General features: G+C 46.0%; 1 protein-coding gene across 3 annotated transcripts in view; it reads right to left on the minus strand.

Annotated features, from left to right (window-relative positions):
• The window catches only part of KCTD20 (potassium channel tetramerization domain containing 20), a 38,642-nt gene extending 33,166 nt beyond the window's left edge, over positions 1-5,476 (minus strand). For all 3 annotated transcript variants that reach the window (XM_059938814.1, XM_059938812.1, XM_059938813.1), the window contains exon 1: positions 5,366-5,476. The gene's annotated coding sequence lies outside the window, so the exon portion shown is untranslated. The remainder of the gene's footprint in view (positions 1-5,365) is intronic.
• Positions 5,477-6,000: the final 524 nt, after the last annotated feature.

Raw genomic sequence — 6,000 nt, forward strand, 5'->3', positions numbered from 1 at the left:
TACTATAACAACGTCTTTTTCGGAGACACAGAAACTGATGAATATCCAAGCTAGTAAATGAAGGCACTAAGACTTAAACCCAGGAAAAATTGGCTCCAAAGCCCACATTCTTAACCACTGCCCAATGAAGTATAATGAGGGCACTATTGAGCATAAATTGTAATGGCTTTGGAGTCAGTTTAAATTTGAATGCTGGCTCTGCCACTTACACGTTGTATGACTTTGGGCAAACTTAAGCTCTTTGTGTCTTAGATTCCTTGGCTATAAAATGGAGATAATTAAATGAGGCAGTGGATGTAAAAACATTTAGCACAGTGTCTGGAACATAACAATGTCTACTAATTACTAAGTCCTTACTATTTCTTTTTTTTTTTTTTTTTTTAAAGGATGCATGAAAGTGTTTTTATAGCTGCTTTATTTATTTATTTTTGGCTGTGTTGGGTCTTCGGTTCGTGCGAGGGCTTTCTCTAGTTGCGGCAAGCGGGGGCCACTCTTCCTCGCGGTGCAGGGACCGCTCTTCATCGCGGTGCGCAGGCCTTTCACTATCGCGGCCCCTCCCGTTGCGGGGCACAGGCTCCAGACGCGCAGGCTCAGTAGTTGTGGCTCACGGGCCCAGCTGCTCCGTGGCATGTGGGATCTTCCCAGACCAGGGCTCGAACCCGTGTCCCCTGCATTAGCAGGCAGATTCTCAACCACTGCGCCACCAGGGAAGCCCTAAGTCCTTACTATTTCTAATTCTACTTTCATGAATATACAAGAACAATTCAACAATGTCTACTTTAGGATGGACTTCCCTGGTGGCACAGTGGTTAAGAATCCACCTGCCGGGTTTCCCTGGTGGTGCAGTGGTTAAGAATCTGCCTGCGAATGCAGGGGACACAGGTTCGAACCCTGGCCCGGGAAGATCCCACATGCCGCGGAGCAACTAAGCCCGTGCACCACAACTACTGAGCCTGCTGTGCTCTAGAGCCCATGAGCCACAACTACTGAGCCCGCGAGCCACAACTACTGAGCCCACGCGCCTAGAGCCCGTGCTCCACAACGAGAAGCCACGGCAATGAGAAGCCCGCGCACCACAACGAAGAATAGCCCCCACTCACTGCAACTAGAGAAAGCCCACGCATAGCAACAAAGACCCAACGCAGCCAAAAAAATAAATTAAATAAAATTAAAAAAAAAAAAAAAAAAAAGAATCCACCTGCCAATGCAGGGGACATGGGTTCGAGCCCTGGTCTGGGAAGATCCCACATGCTGCGGAGCAACTAAGCCCATGTGCCACAACTACTGAGCCTGTGGTCTAGAGCCCGCATGCCACACCTACTGAAGCCCGCGCGCCTAGAGCCCGTGCTCCACAACAAAGAAAAGCCCACGCACTGCAACGAAGAGTAGGCCCTGCTCGCCGCAACTAGAGAAAGCCTGGGCGCAGCAACAAAGACCCAATGCCACCAAAAATAAATAAATAAATAAATTTATTCAAAAAAACAAAAAACAATGTCTACTTTGGGGACTCTAAGCAAAAATAGCAAAGGGTTCTCTTCTTTCATCCATACTTCTTTCCTTCCTATGATTCTAGAAATGCATATACTATTCCAATAATCTCATTTTTCATAAGAAGTATATTGAATCAGATTAGCAGTTAGATCAGTCTTATATTCTGTCTCCCACAGAGATACCTAATAACTTGGGTAAGGACAACAGTACAGTTATGCGACAACTTCAAAAGATTCTGGACATTGCTCAAACATCTAACATTTAATAAAAATTCACCAATGTACTTACTTTAACCTTTACCGAATTAAAAAAAAAATACCAAGTTCATAACATTTCTTGGGATTACAAGATAACTATTTGCTCTTATTTTTTCTATTACTACTTATTCCAAGCTTCAGCGTTCCTTATTTTAGTGTTCCCACTCTTCCTGATTTATGTGGTTAGAACATACTCTCCTTCAATCTCCATTTTTCCAAATACTGCTTCTGTACTCATGTGAAAGTCTCTGTTTTCTTTATCTACTTATAACTGAACTTCTCTAAACCTTTTCCCTTTTTAAAATTATTTATTTATTTATTTATTTATGGCTGTGTTGGGTCTTCGTTTCTGTGTGAGGGCTTTCTCTAGTTGCGGCAAGCGGGGGCCACTCTTCATCGCGGTGCGCGGGCCTCTCACTGTCGCGGCCTCTCTTGTTGCAGAGCACAGGCTCCAGACGCGCATGCTCAGTAGTTGCGACTCACAGACCTACTTGCTCCGCGGCATGCGGGATCCTCCTAGACCAGGGCTCGAACCCGTGTCCCCTGCATTGGCAGGAGGATTCTCAACCACTGTGCCACCAGGGAAGCCCAACCTTTTCCATTTTTGAAGCATTTTTCTTGAGATGATTTAGTGGAAAGAACACTGGGCTAGGAGCCAGGAGTCCTCACTCTGCTGTCTCATCTCTCAGATTCCTCATCTTAAAAGGCAAGAGGATTGCAATAGATACATTTGTAATAGGTTCCCTTATAGCTCTAAGCCTCATATTTCCATGACTCTGGGTCTTCCAACTAGAAATCATTCAGTATGCCAACAATTTCCCTAAACTTTTTACTCCAGTTAGCCAAGGAGGAGTAGGCATGTTCAGATTCAGGGGCAGAGGAAGACACAATAATCGGAAAGCCCAGGGCTATAGAAGGGAAGATGTGGTATTTTGTGAATCAACAGAAAAGATTAGTAAGAAAAATGAGATGCCAGGAAGAAACCAAAGACAGAAAAAAAGTCAGAAGCACACAGTCTAACTCTAATCTCATCCCTACACATCTATTTGAAGAAGAACTAAGAAACAAAAAGCTTTGGGAGCAGAGGTTATCCAGCCCTCATATCTACCTCAAGGGAGCAAGGCAACTCTTTGACATCTTTGCAATGTTGTTGCTAAAATGGTCTACTACAGTGCTGTGCACAAAACAGGCATTACTGGCATATCTGATGACTGAATTAATGTTCAGATGACCTGAAAGCCCTCATAAATGCTACTGGTACTGGTACATGTCAGGAAATCTGAGAGCTCAAGGCAATGGGAAATACAAGGCATTGGCTGTCCTGGTTCTAGGGGGAAGGAGACTAAATTAGTTGGGAGGGGGAAAGATTTGGCCTAATGGCATAACTTATGAGCTGATGCTACTGGAAGCAGCTCCCAGAAGGTAAAAGGACAGATTAACAGGCACGGACCATCTCTAAGGCAATATTACAATATGTATGAAAGTATTTCCTACCCTGGTGTCAGAGTCCAAGAAAGCACTATCTTTTCTAAAGTTTCCTTCCAAAGAGTCAGATTTTCTTGGCTTATGATCGGTTAGGGGGCAGGGGAGAGTAAATCAATAAAGGGATAAGGAAGTTGGGCAGTTCTAAAAATTCTCAGGCCAGCCCTATTTTGGTGTTTCTCAAAGTGTGGTCCCTGGATCACCAATAACAGACCAAGGGAGGGGGTGCTTGCTTAAAATGCAGACTCAGAAACCCATCACTGATCTCTAGAATCAAATTTCTGGGAGAGGTACAAATCAAAACCACATGAGATATCACCTCACACCTGTCAGAACAGCTATCATCAAAAAGAACACAAATAAAACATGTTGGCAAGGATGTGGAGAAAAAGGAACCCTCGTACACTGTTGGTGGGAATGTAAATTGGTGCAGCCACTGTGGAAAACAGTATGGCGGTTTCTCAAAAAACTAAAACAGAACTACCATATGACCCAGCAATTCCACTCCTGGCTATATATCTGAAAAAAACAAAATCACTAATTGGAAAAGATACATGTACCCTAATGTTCACAGCAGCATTCTTTACAATTACCAAGATATGGAAGCAACCTAAGTGTCCATCAACAGATGAATAGATAAAGATGTAGAATACACACACACACACACACACACGCACACACACACGCACACAATGGACTACTACTCAACCATAAAAAAAGAATGAAATTTTGCCATCTGCAGCAACATGGATGGACTTGGAGGGCATTATGCTAAGTGAACAGTCAGAGAAAGACGAATACTGTATGATATCACTTACACGTGGAATCTAAAAGAATACAACACACCAGTGAATACAACAAAAAAGAAGCAGACTCACAGATACAGGGAAAAAACAAGTGGTTACCGGGTGGGGGTGGAATAATACAGGGCTGGGGGAGTGGGAGGTACAAACTATTGGGTGTAAGGCTCAAGGATGTACTGTACAACACGGGGAGTAGAGCCAATATTTGGTAATTGTAAATGGAAAGTAACCTTTAAAAATTGTATAAACAATTTTAAAAATTATAAAAAAAATTTCTGGGAGGGGTGTTGGTACTCTTAAGGAGCAAACTTATGTTTGAGAACTACTGTCCCAGAATTTGGGTCGGTGGGTGAGGAAGAGGAGTTAAGGGTGGAGTTCTTCAACTGGATTCTTCAAATTCAACTGCTATAACTACAACACTGTTTGGGGGACCACTAAAAAAAAGAACCTTAATTTCTCAGGTAACAGCTGCAGCTAGTTGTTTAACAGCTAACAGGGGCACAATTAAAGAGCCTGGAAAATGCATTTTCATAAACTGGTTAAACTGTTCCTCACAGTCTGTTTATCCTGTTAGTTTGTTCACTGGTTTCTCGTTTAAAAATAAATCGGATCAATCCAGGAATTTTCAGAAAGAATCACAAACTCCAAAATAGAAGAGTTTTTTTTTTTTTGATAGTGCAGAACTAGGCTTGTAAACCTGAAAACACTGAACGCTATAAAAAGTAAGGTTTTATTTAAAAGAAAATTACCAGTTCAGGCTCCCCCAGCTCTTTTGCACTCAGAGGCACTGATGAAAGCTAGTAATTTGTGGGTGGCAGAGAAGGAAGACTGAAGCAGGGGTGCAAAGAGCCAGAAGTCCGACCAACTACCTAATTTTTAATGAATTCAATTAACTGCCAGAAAAAACACGTCCGCAAATGTTTTATCAATAAACACTCCGGGGCTCTCATCATTTCTCTTCTGTTGGGATTAAAAACACCAAAGGCCTGCAGGAAAGTCAAGTTATACTTTAGCTGTCCCCACGACTGTGCTGACGATTTCCACCCAAGGCGACCCCCCTTCTTCCCCGGATTACCAAGCTTTACCCTCAGCACGGAAACTGGCGCCTGGAACCCATTAGCCAACGTTGTGCCTCGAGATGACTGTAGCCCCGCGGGCTTTCAAACTGGGGGTCCGACCCGGCGGGCTGCCGCCCGATGGGCGTCCTGAGGAGTCGGCGTCCTGAGGAGTCAGCCCCCTACCCCCGACACAAAGGCACCTTCCGGGGCCAGGCCCGCTGCCGCACTAGGCCCGCCGGGTCTTCGAGGCGAACGGTCTCGTGCCGCCACTTACCTGAAGCTCCCTGCCGCGCTCTCGCACTCGGGGTCCGAATCCGCCCGGGAGGCGCGCGCACACGGCGCCGCGAGCAGCCGCCGCTGGGACCGCCCGGGCCGCAGCGGCGCGCGCGCGCCCCCCCCAGCCCCAGCCCCGGCCCCGGCCCCGGCCCGCGCGGCCACGCGGCTGAGTCACCCGGCGCTTCACGTTAAGAGTCCCCCCTCGGCGCGCGGGGCACGCCGGGAAGGCCGGGCTCCGGCCAGCCCCCTGGGCCGCGCGCAGCAGGGTGTCCCTTTTCCTTCCCGACACGCCCCACCGTCCCACGGAGGACGCTCCCACCGCTGCACAGCCACGGTAGATCGATTTCTGAGCTGCGGATACCCTCTTTCAATTATTAGAAGTCTGAAACGGAAAAGTTAGTAGTTATCTGAATTGTGAAACAAGCTCGCGCAGCCCCGGGACAGCCAATGCTTTTAGAAAATTGTGGAGCCCGGATCTTTACATACATTTGGGGGGAGGAGGTAGTGAGAATAATGGAGTTCCTTAAACACCTTTTGCTTGGAAATCCCTCTCCTGGATATACATTCTGACCTAGAGGAGGGGGGAAAACTCCACGTTTTTCTCAAACCTTGAGTTTAAGGAAACTACATAGT

Source organism: Balaenoptera ricei, chromosome 11, assembly GCF_028023285.1.
Source record: "Balaenoptera ricei isolate mBalRic1 chromosome 11, mBalRic1.hap2, whole genome shotgun sequence".
Classification (NCBI taxonomy): domain Eukaryota; kingdom Metazoa; phylum Chordata; class Mammalia; order Artiodactyla; family Balaenopteridae; genus Balaenoptera; species Balaenoptera ricei.